General features: G+C 44.9%; 2 protein-coding genes across 27 annotated transcripts in view; one reads left to right on the top strand and one right to left on the bottom strand.

Moving 5' to 3' along the window:
- The window catches only part of ERC1 (ELKS/RAB6-interacting/CAST family member 1), a 535,420-nt gene extending 524,136 nt beyond the window's left edge, over positions 1 to 11,284 (bottom strand). For 6 of the 21 annotated variants that reach the window (XM_055095229.2, XM_055095227.2, XM_063593270.1 and 3 more), the window contains exon 1: positions 10,381 to 10,572. The gene's annotated coding sequence lies outside the window, so the exon portion shown is untranslated. Of the gene's footprint in view, positions 1 to 10,215; positions 10,573 to 11,090 lie in introns of those variants that run through there. The other 15 variants (XM_055095230.2, XM_055095233.2, XM_055095237.2 and 12 more) reach the window with 9 other exon arrangements.
- A 3-nt stretch (positions 11,285 to 11,287) lies between these two features.
- The window catches only part of RAD52 (RAD52 homolog, DNA repair protein), a 79,923-nt gene continuing 78,930 nt past the window's right edge, over positions 11,288 to 12,280 (top strand). For 4 of the 6 annotated variants that reach the window (XM_055095239.2, XM_055095240.1, XM_055095241.1 and 1 more), the window contains exon 1: positions 11,762 to 11,900. The gene's annotated coding sequence lies outside the window, so the exon portion shown is untranslated. Of the gene's footprint in view, positions 11,426 to 11,670; positions 11,901 to 12,280 lie in introns of those variants that run through there. The other 2 variants (XM_034935138.3, XM_034935142.3) reach the window with 2 other exon arrangements.

Genomic DNA, 12,280 nt, shown 5'->3' with positions numbered 1-12,280 from the left:
GGTCTACACACACACAAAAAGAAGGTGATTCTCCTACAATCAGGACAGAGATTACCTTTATGAGAGAAGGACTGGGTTGTGATTGGGAAGCTTCAAGGAAAGCTTGTGGAATGTCAGTAAGGTCCTAGTGCTTGACCTACATCATGGTTATACAAGTGTCTGATTCATAAATTGTAAAGCTTTACTTTTGTTTTACATACTTTTCTACATATGTGTTACATTCAAGACGGGCTTCAAGGCCGGACACAGTGGCTCATGCCTGTAATCCCAGCATTTTGGGAGGCCAAGACAGGAGGATCATTTGAAGCTATGAATTTGATACCAGCCTGGACAAAAAACCAAAACTCAATATCCACAAAAATAAGTTTTAAAATTAGCCAGGCAAGGTGGCAAGCACCAGCAGTGTGGCTCACGCCTGTAATCCCAGCACTTTGGGAGGCCGAGGTGAGCAGATCACCTGAGGTCAGGAGTTTTGAGACCAGCCTAGCCAACATGGTGAAACTCCATCTCTACTAAAAACAAAAATTAGCCAGGCGTGGTTGCCCAAACCTGTAATCTCAGCTACTTGGGAGGCTGAGGCAGGAGAATCGCTTGAACCTGGGAGGTGCCGTGAGACGAGATCGCATCACTGCACTCCAGTCTGGGCAAAACTCCATCTCAAAAAAACAAACAAACAAAAAAGTTAATTAAAAATAAATAAATACACAAATAATGGCTTCAAGAAAGAATTCCTTCAAAAGGTAAGTTATATTCCTACAGTAAAATTATGTTTAAGGTCTGAATTTTATTTCTTGAGAAGTTTTTACAATTTCAGACACTTAATTTTTTTTGTTTTGAGACAGAATCTTGCTCTGTCACCAGGCTGGGTGCAATGGCGTGATTTTGGCTCACTGCAACCTGTGCGTCCCAGGTTCAAGCGATTCTCTCACCTCAGCTTCCCAAATAGCTAGGACTACAGGCACACACCACCACACCCAGCTAATTTTTGTATTTTTAGTAGAGACGGGGTTTCACCATGTTGGCCAGGATGGCAGAGACACTTAATTTAAGTTCACACAAATTTTCATCCCATTGGGTTATTTTTTATTTTTATTTTTTCTGAGACAGGGTCTCGCTCTGTCATCCAGACTGGAGTGCAGTGGTGTAATCCCAGTTCACTGCAACCTCCGCCTCCAGGGTTCAAGGAATTCTCGTGCCTCAGCCTCCAGAGTGGCTGTGATTACAGGCGTGCACCACCACACCCAGCTAATTTTTTTATTTTTTAGTAGAGATGGGGTTTCGCCATGTTGCTCAGGCTGGTCTTGAACTCCTGGCCTCAAGTGATCCACCCACCTCAGTCTGCCAAAGTGCCAGGATTACAGGCGTGAGCCACTGCGCCTGGCCTGATTATCTTATTTCCATGCAAAAGGGCTTCCAAACATAAATGCATTAACAATGAGAAAAAATGAAACTAATATATACAAAAGGGCTGTCACATAAAAATTATCTATTCATCACTTAGCACACCATAATAAAGTTAAAAAGAATACAGGTGTTTAGTTTCATTCTTTGGTGAACAACTAAAAATGACTGTTCAAGAGTTGCCACCTTTCTGAAGCACAGCCCTGATCATGCATCTCCTACTCAGAAATCTTCAATAGCTACACATGCAGTATCTCAAGATTGGAAGGAATCTTAAAAATCACCTAGCGGGCTGGGCACAGTGGCTCACGCCTGTAATCCCAGCACTCTGGGAGGCCAAGACAGGCGGATCACCTGAGGTCAGGAGTTTGAGACCAGCCTGACCAACATGGAGAAATCCCGTCTCTACTAAAAATACAAAATTAGCTGGGCGTGGTGGTGCATGCCTATAATCCCATCTACTCGGGAGGCTGAGGCAGGGGAATCGTTTGAACCCGGGAGGCGGAGGTTGCACCATTGCACTCCAGCCTGGCGACAGAGCGAAACTCCATCTCAAAAAAAAAAAAAAAAAAATCACCTAGCACCAGGTTCAATGCTTGCAACCTGGCAGAGGATGCACTACCTCATAGAAACATTCACACCATCACTGAACAGCCATGGCTCTAGAAAAATAAAAAGCAATAGTAAAATGGAAGGTGGAGGAGAGGGAGAAATCAAGAACACCACACACATTTCCGGCTTAAGCACCCAGTGGTGTCATTTAACAAATTAAGAAACACCAGAGGAAGTGTAGGAATCATACATTCCGTTCTGGATGTGTTCGGTTTAAGGGGCATCCAAATGGAAACATTCAGTAGCAATTCGATAGAGTGGTCCTCAGACTCAGGAGAGAGGTAAAAACTGAAGACATAAAAATGAATACTCAGCACACAGATGAAAAATGAAATAGAAAGTGATGAGAAAGCCCAAAGAAATTCAAACATTTAATAAATGAGCACTGAAAGACTCAAAAGGTGACTGAGAGGCCAGGCACGGTGGCTCACGCCTGTAATCCCAACACTTTGGGAGGCCAAGGCAGACAGATCACCTGAGGCCAGGAGTTCCAGACCAGCCTGGCCAACATGGTGAAACCCCATCTCTACTAAAAATACAAAAATTAGCTGGGTGTGGTGGTGCACACCTGTAATCCCAGCTACTCAAGAGGCTAAGGCAGGAGAATCACTTGAACCCAGGAGGCGGAGGTTGCAGTGAGCCAAGATTGTGCCACTGCACCCCAGCCTGGGCGATAGAGCAAGACTCTGCCTCAAAAAAAAAAAAAAAAAAGTGACAGAGAAAGAGCCCAGAGAACCAGCAAGAAAAACAGAAAAGTGCTCTGAAGACCTCAAGAGAAGAGAGAGCTTTACAAAGGAAGGAGAGGTATCCGCTCTGTCAAATGCTGCTGTGGTAGACAGTCCTGAAATGGCTATGAGTGATCTCTGCCTCCCAGTATTCATGCAATTGTGAAATCCTGCCTTGAGTGCACTGGACCTAGTGACTGGCTGATAACAGAATACAACAAAAGTGATACCACATCACTTCCAAGATAAGGTTACAAAAAGATTCTGGCTAATATCTGTCCTCTTTTGAAGACAGAAGCACTGAGATATCATATTTTAAGTAGTCGTATGCAGAAACCCAAATGGCAAGGGACTCATCTCTCCAGCAAGCAGCCAACAAGGACCTCAGGCCTGCCAATTGCCGCATGAGTGAGCTTGGAAACAGCCTCCCCAAGTAGCGCTTTGAGATGACTGCAGCCTTGTGAGTGACCCTGAATCATAGGTGCCAACCGCACCCACATTCCTGATCTACAAAATCTGTGAAACAATAAATGTTTCTTAAGTTAGGGGGTAATTTGTTATATAGCCAATAGAAACTAGCACAGCTGCTAAGAGGTTAAATAAGAACAGGATAGCAAAATAGACATTGGCTATTTTCATACATATTTTCACTAGCTATTTTCAGTTTCACTGAAATAATGGCGATAGAAACAAGACAGAAATAGGTTGAGAAGTCACAGGTGAAGAAATGGAGATACACAGCAAATGCAGAAAACTCTTAAGTGTGTAAAGCAGAGAGCAACTTAGAGCAATAAAGTATAAATCTGGAGTTTTTTATTAAGATGAAGAGACATTTTAAAGTTTAAATGATGATAACATGAAGCCAATAGGGTGGAAAAATACACTCTCATGGAACTTCATTCTTTTATCAAGAAACTCCTCTAAAAGTCTTCAACTTCCTTGGGAAATGTTCTTGCTACCTCTCTGCCTTAACTGAAACCTGACTTTCCAATCAGGACACCTCTTCTCATATAGTCCTTTTAAGTGAAAGCTACTCAGTCTCTTCCACTCCACACCCAATATTGGGAAATGAGGCTGGTACCTTCCTTCCTGCCAGTGCCAGTTCCAGACCACTATTCCCAAACCCTTACGTGAAATCTTAGTCTAATTCTCATGCTATTCAGCAGCAGTCTTCAACCTCTACCTCTTCACTATCAGCTAATGACCACCTGGACATCCCCCATACTCAGTAAGGATATGCTGACAACTAGTTCACAGCTGCCATTATCCTCTATGCCACCAGTCTTGCTACCATCCTGTGTCATTTCAATAAATGTATGGATGAGTCTAACACCAAGTTCCTCAAACCCAAGATCCTCAACAAGCACCTCTTTATTTCCTGGGTATTCAACTTGTGAATTCACATTATTATGCTAGCATCCATTCATTCATCAAGTATTTAATAAGTATCTAATAGATAGTTCCTGTCCTCAAGAAATCTAGGACACATATGTTCGTACTTTCCACAAAGACGGCATGAAAAAACCTAGCTGACGTATACATAAATTCCAACTACTGCATTTCCTTTATTTATCAGTCAAGTAACCAAGTCAATTCTAGGCAACTACTGTCTGATGTGACTTAGTGAATCCATGTTTGATCCTAGCAGTCACTATTTCCCTTGACAGGCTTCTAAAACTATCTTTTAAATAATCTATTCTAAAATAGTGCCTGGGCAACATAATGACGCCTTGTCTCTCTACAAATTTTTTTTAATTAGCCAGGCATGGTGGCACATGGCTACAGTCCCAGCTACTCTGGAGGCTGAGGTGGGAAGATCGCTTGAGCCCAGGAATTCAAGGCTGCAGTAAGCTATAACCACACCATTGCATTCCAGACTGAATAACAGACCAAGACCCTTCTCAAAAAGTATAAAATATTGCCAGTGTTCAATATCAGAGTGGAAGATCAAATGTTTCTTATATTTATGCAATTTTAGAATAGGTAATGTCCTATTACACAAAATTTCACTGGCTAAAAAGAAAAAACAAGAAACTGCAAACAGTGATTGCCTTCAGAAAGAACTAGATGGGATAGGAGACACTTTTAACTGTGTATTCTCTTATACCTTCTAATTTAGTACATATATTACCTATTTCTTAAAATAAGTGTACATAAAATTAACAACAACAATAAGAAGTCATGTACCTTTCCTTAGCACTCCCAGGTTGCCTATTTTGTTCTGAAAAGAATGATTTTTTTTAATTTACAGATGGGGTCTCACTATGTAGCCCAGGCTGGAGTGCAGTGGCTATACACATATGCAATCATAGCACACTACGGCCTTGATCTCCTGGACTCAAGCAATCCTCCTGCCTCAGCCTCCAGAGCAGCTGGAACTACAGGCATGTGACACTGTGCCTGGCTGAAATATTTCTTAAAAATCTACCCGGAGAATGAGGCCAGGTGTGGTCACTCATGCCTGTAATCCCAGCACTCTGAGAGGCCAAGGCAGGCGGATCATGAGGTCAGGAGATCAAGACCATCCTGGCTAACACAGTGAAACCCTGTCTCTACAAAAAATACAAAAAAAAAAAAAAAAAAAAAAAAAAAGCCAGGCATGGTGGCGGGCACCTGTAGTCCCAGCTACTCCGGAGGCTGAGGCAGAATGGTGTGAACCCAGGAGGCGGAGATTGCCAAGATTGCGCCACTGCACTCCAGCCTGGGCAACAAAGAGAGACCCCATCTCAAAAAACAAAACAAAACAAAACAAAAAAACAGAGAAGTAAAAAACTAAAAGACTCTTACATTTGTCTCATCTATCTCACACTAAAACTTAGTCATTTCCCTGTTATTAGACATCATAATCAAGCAGAATTCTCTCTTACTCAACATTCTGACACAACTTTAAACAATGACACCGCTGACCGTTCCCTCCTTCTTGAAAGCTTCCTTTCCTTCACTTCTAGAATATCATACTCCCCTGGTTTCCCTCCTGACTCAATGATTTCTTATCACTCTCCTTTACTGGTTCCTCTTGATTTCCCCTCACGTATCTAGAAGGTAAGTTCCATGAAGGTGAAAACTTTTGTCAGGTTTATATCCCCAATGCCTAAAAAGGTACCTAGAAGAACCATACTCACTAAGTAACTTATGAATGAATAAGTGAATGAATCAGTCCCCTAGGCTCAGATGTTTGGATCTCTTCTGCACCAAAATTCACTCCCCTGATGATCTCACCTATCTCATAATCATAAATACTACAAAGAAGCTGAAAACAGCCACATTTCTCACTCTTCCTGGACATCACCCTGAACTTCTGGTTTCTCCACAAACATGCTCCATGAATTACCATCTCCAATTTAGTTACTGGCAACTTTATTCTTCCAGTTATTCAGGCCAAAAACCTTATTCTTTATTCTTGTTTGGCCCACATCCCGCAAACAACCACCAACAAATTCTATAGGTCCACCCTCAAAATACATACAAAATCCAACCCCTCCTCCCCATTTCACCTTGGTCAGAGATACCCTCACCTGGAACAATACAGCATAAGCTCCTGACTACTGCCCGTACTTTTATTTATTTATTATTTATTTGAGATAGCCTTCCCTCACTCTGTCGCCCAGGCTGGAGTGCAACGACGGAATGACAGCTCACTGCAACCTCGAACCCCTAGGTTCAAGTGATCCTCCTGCCTCAGTCTCCTGAGTAGCTGAGACTATAGGCACATACTGCCATGCTAATTTTTTTTTTTTTTTTTTGAGACAGAGTCTTGCTCTGTCACCCAGGCTGGAGTGCAATAGCACGATCTCCACTCACTGCAACCTCCGCCTCCTGGGTTCAAGAGATTTTCCTTTCCTGCCTTAGCCTTGCGAGTAGCCAGGATTCCAGGCACGCGCCACCACCCCCAGCTAATTGTTTGTATTTTCAGTAGAGACGGGGTTTCACCATGCTGGCCAGGCTGGTCTCGAACCCCTGACCTCATGATCTGCCCGCCTTGGCCTCCCAAAGTGCTGGGATTACAGGCGTGAGCCACCGCACCCGGCCTAATTTTTTTATTTTTGTAGAGACATGGTCTCGCTATGTTGCCCAGCCATCCTCCCACCTCGGCCTCCCAAAGTGCTGGGAGAACTGTTCACTACTATGATTCCAGCATCTAGAATATGTGGTACATAATATGTATTTAATATATACTTATTAAGTAAAAATAGTATACACAGTTAAACTTCAAATGATGTTAGTGAACCAGCTAATTATGTGCCCAAACTGTTCTAAATACATGAATTAATTCATTTGACCAGCTTAAGAGGTTAGGTACTACTGTTATTATTTCTATTTTGCAGATGAAGAAATTAAGGTACAGGTTAAGGTTAGGAAATAAACAACATTAAGCAGTTTGCCCTACATCATACCACGGCAAAGCCAGGATTTGAACTCAGGCACTCTGACCCCAGAACCCAAACTCTAGTACACTGAAAGACTTGGTGAGCAATAGATTTCAATTACATTCCACACACAAAAAATAAATAAGAAAAAAAAACAAATTATATTCCACATAATCTGTATGCTAAGTTTATTTTACTATATGTCTCTGAAAACTGATAATCAATGTACTACTGATTCTTAAACCAAAATACTTCATTTCTTGATCTTTTTCCATTAATGTTTCTGATGAAATATGTGTAAAATACACATTTAACAACTCTCATACTTCTAAATGTAAACATAGTGTAAAACCGAGCAGCTGTTGCTATGAAAACCTTCACTTTTTTTTTTTTGAGACGGAGTTTTGCCGTGACTCAGGCTGGAGTGCAGTGGTGCAATCTCGGCTCACTGCAAGCTCCACCTCCCAGGTTCAAGCAATTCTCCTGCCTCAGCCTCCTGAGTAGCTGGGGTTACAGGTGTGCACCACCACACCCAGCTAATTTTTATTTTTATTTTTTGAGATGGAATCTCGCTCTGTAGCCCAGACTGGAGTGCAGTGGCATGATCTCGGCTCACTGCAGTCTCTGCCTCCCAGGCTCAAGCAATTCTTCTGCCTCAGCCTCCTGAGTAACTGGGATTACAGGCATGCGCCACCACGCCCGGCTAATTTTTATATTTTTAGTAGAGACAGGGTTTCGCCATGTTGGTCAGGCTGGTCTCGAACTCCTGACCTCGTGATCCACCCACCTCAGCCTCCCAAAGTGCTGGGACTACAGGCGTGAGCCACCGTGCCCGGACAAATTTTTGTATTTTTAGTAGAGATGGGGTTTCACCATGTTGGCCAGGCTAGTCTCGAACTCCTGACCTCATGATCCACCCGCCTCAGCCTCCCAAAGTGCTGGGATTACAGGCATGAGCCATGGCGCCCGGTCAAGAACCTTCACTTTTAAGTTTGCAGTATTAATGTTGAATTAACAGACTGGCATACTTATCTATGACACAGGTAATGAAGGGAAAAAAACACCTCAGTAGACTCAACAAGGATATCACAAGTAATGACTAGCAAGCAACATTTTTTGAAAAATAAAATGTAGGCATAGTTTCAGGCACAAGAAATGCTAAACGAAATAGCTTACTTTTACCTTAAGACTTTCCCCAAATTATGTGATTTCATTCCTACAAGGACAAGAATCACAGCTTACTACCAGCCATGCAAATGTCATTTTAGGAGTACACACAAGTTTTACCCAGTATCTTAGTTCACATTTGTCCCAATTAATTAAGTCTATGTATAATTTAAAAGCGAAAACTAGATATGTCAATTTTGTTTTCCTTCTAACTAATCCAAAGTCAAAACTGTTCACTTTACCAAATGAATTAACTGAATACAGTTAATTAAATCTTTTATTTATAATTATAAATTGGAACACACACTTTCTCACTTAATACCCATTATGTCCTGTTTCCCATACCTCTCTACAAAGTAGAAGTATTTGCTGGAAGACAATAATCTGCTCATTAAGTAGGCACTTAGAAAAAGCAACGATCTGCAACTACTGAAATTCTTATCTGTATATTTCTCTTTTGGGTTACAAGAAAGCACTTCTCTGGCTATTTTCCCAAATAAACTAGGCAAGCCTTGGGAAAGTCACTGCTTAAATCCCACTTTCTGACAGCTTCTCTTCCTCCATAAATGAATTATTGAGAGCCATGTCTACTTCCATCCATTACATAATACATGTCCATCATGGGACCTGTTTTCTGAACAAGAAATAGCTTAAATGACACTAACTGATAAGTAGGGCCAGAGAATACTGTAATCTAACAGGGAGCAAGAATCCAGACAAGAAGATTCTGATTTACAGTGCTAAGTTGTGAAAGAGTGATGTGAAGAACATTGAACACTGCTTACTCTAACTAATATTTCCATACAAAGTGACACACCTGCCCCCAAAATGTTTTTAAAGCACTTGACTCCAAGAACATTTCTCAGAAATTGAGGAGCCTACCAAAAAAAAAAGAGTTTCATTTCATTTCAAAGTGTTTTAATAAAGACTGCAAGAAATATAACTGCAAATGAGAAATAAAATTTCAACAATTTAGCACTGAACACAAAATGTTTAAAAGTCAAGGTGTACTGAGCAAGCAACACGCTATAAAAGACGGTTGTACTTTAAAACATTTAAGCATTTTTCATATAATTAGCTCCAACAGAACTATTCCAATTGTTCACTTTATCCACCCAAAGCAGTCAACCACAACCACCTGCAACTATTATTCAGCAATGTGCCTTCCAAAGCAACCACCTGAGTTTGGGGCCTTCTCTCAAGGGGCCAGGATAAAGCCTGTAAAAGGGTGGTATAAAGAGATCTTTTAGGCATTGGGGGGAAAAAAAACTGGAAGACACCACCTTGAAGGAGCTAAGCGTAATGCGACCCAAATGGTGGCTGCCAGAACGAAGTTGTCTAAACCGAAGATCTCCCTCTTCTTCGGTGTAAAACTTTCAGATACATCCACGCTCACAATTTACCTGAGCCAAAGTAAGGGGATTCTCTTCCCTCTCCGACCCCCACTCACCCCGCCAGAAGAAAAAGAATCTAACCCTAAAGTAGAAACGTGAGATCTAGTGCAATAAAATAGGTTCTCCAACTGCCTCAAAGGCAACATGCACAGCTCATCGTCCTTTTGAAATACACTTCATCTTTTATCTCACCATTTCATCAAAAAGAAAAGAATCATCTTCAGCATTTTACATCACTCACCTAACCCAAAGATCCACCCTGACCGCACCCCAACCTCATGGCTCCCCAATTTCTCCGTCTCCCCACTACCTCGTCCGCAGCTTCACTAGTCCTAAGCCTCCCACCCTCCGCTCCCCAAGTGCCCAGAGCCCCAGTCCCCACTCCCCCACCTCCCGCCCCAGGATCCCCACATCTACCGCCTCGGCTCCCGCCCAATCCCGGAGCCCGGCTGGGTGGAGCCCGCGGGTGGGCGCCGGTGGTCTGGGTGGGGCCCGCCCCTCCCCACCCCCCGGGCTGCAGAGGAGGGGGAGGGGGTCGCGAAGCCTCACCTACAGCTCCGCCCCTCCCCGGGGGCGCGTTGCCCTGCCCAGCCCAGCCCGGGCCGTGAGCAAGAAGCTGGGTAGGAAAGGCGAAAGCCTCAGCACTAGCGACAGGGGGGAAGCTCTGGGTCCCGCGCGAGTTCCGCGCTGTCGCCGCCGCCGCGGCCGTCTCACCGTCCTCAGGGCTGCCGCTACTGCTGCCGCTGCCGCCCGGGCACCGCCGCCGCCACTACCGCCGCCGCCGCCACTACCGCCGCCGCCGCCGCCACAGCACGGCCCAGGCGCCCGCGACGTCACCGCGCCCCGCCCCCTGCGCGAGACACCTAGCCCCGCCCCCAGCCCCGCCGCGGGGCGCAGCGCGCCTCCCCGGGCTCCCGGCTCGGCTGCCTCCCTTTCCCTCAGCCTCCCGGGAGCGTGACGCGGCGGCCCGGGGGCCTCCGGGCGCCTTCCGGGGCACGCGGGTGAGGAACTGGGAAGCGGGGGAAATTCGGCGCCACGGCGGTCGATTAGCACCGAATCAGAGTGATGGGCGCGGAGCGTCCCTGCACACACACACACTCACACACTCATACACACACACACGACCCCTGCGGCCACGGGAGGGGAGAGCCGGGGTCGGCTCCGCGAGCGCAGGGTGGCGCTTGTCTCCTCCTGCTTGCCGTAGGAAGTGGACGCTGGAAGCCCGAGGAGCCGCTTCGTGTCTTCCCAAACCTAAGCGGCGCCCCACCCCCTTCTCGTGGCCCGTTACGCCCGGGGCAGCCAAGCGCCGCGGGAGCAGCGCCGGGATCGACCCTGGCTGCTGGGGGGACGCTTTGTCCCAAGAAAGCTGGTTTTTTGCCCCTTAGCTTCGTGGAACGCGGCCGCGAAATTAGTGGTCTTCTGACCTGAGACTCGCGGGGCTGCGCACACGGGCATCGCCGAGGACCCCAGCAATGGACGTCGTGTTCTGTGGTGATCCCGCCAGGACGCGGGGAGCGTGGGCGGAAATTAGTGTCCCCGTTCCGACCCTGCGCTGTGCCAAACGCTGCTTCGAGCTGTTTATTTAGCCTCCGACAGCTAAGCCAATCGGCGGGCGGCTGGGGCCTGGTGCAACCCGATTTTCTCGTGCAGACTCGCAGCCGGCTTTGGTTTTGTTTTTTGTGTTTTTTTTGGAGCCATGCAGAGGGTAGCTACAGTCATTAATTTAAGGATATAGATAAGCTATCTCTAAACCAAGAAAGTAAGAATGGTGTGAATTATATTTATTCCCAGCCTTCCAGTGTTTATTAAAATAATTTTCGGTGTCCTTGAGAGGAGTTAAAAGCCATCATTTTACTCCTGCTTACCTCCGCCACCGTAATTAACCACTTTATACTGCCTCATAATCCCATTAACAAATTGCAGTCGTTCCTCAGCCTTCACATTCATTCACTCACCAGTTTCTACTGTTTCATCCTTCCCGGACTCTTAATTGTTCCCTCCCAGGATCGACATGCACTTGGATCACTGCAGTTCCTGGGCCTGCTGTCATCTCCCCCTTCAGTACTTCCCACATATGACTACCAACTGTTAGACGATGTGCTGCCAGACCAGCCTTTCATTTCTTGGACATCCGGCTATTTACCCAGGAAAAGTCATCCTTTGACTATTTTTCATGACCTTTCTCATCTGACTGGTGATCTGCCCATCTTGTTACTCCCTAGCAGTGTGGTAAGGTAAGAGAAAATTCAACTAGGAGTCAATAGATATTTCTGTTCTCATTCTCCCACTGTCTACTTGTGTGGCCTCGGGCAATTCATTCTACTTGTGGTCTTACTTAACTGTAAAGTGAGGTTTGAAGTAGGTGTCTGAGATACATCATGTCCTTAAAATATGTGGATCTGGAGAATTAAGTTGCTAAGCGCTATGTTATACACGGAAATACTGTCCTAACACAGATTCAGATTTTTGTTTTTTATTTTTTGCCACCACACTGGCAAAAAATATTATTTCCTGCCCTGCTCCAGTTATCTTTTTTAAAACCTACGTTTAGGATTTTTGATTAAAGCTAGCTAACCGAGCACATGTATTTACTGCCTCTTCTTCCTGAGACCCC

The sequence above is a fragment of the Pan paniscus genome, chromosome 10 (genome assembly GCF_029289425.2).
Source record: "Pan paniscus chromosome 10, NHGRI_mPanPan1-v2.0_pri, whole genome shotgun sequence".
In the NCBI taxonomy this organism is placed as follows: Eukaryota; Metazoa; Chordata; class Mammalia; order Primates; family Hominidae; genus Pan; species Pan paniscus.
Note: the sequence above shows the minus strand (reverse complement) of the source record. Positions and strands in the feature narration are given on the sequence as shown.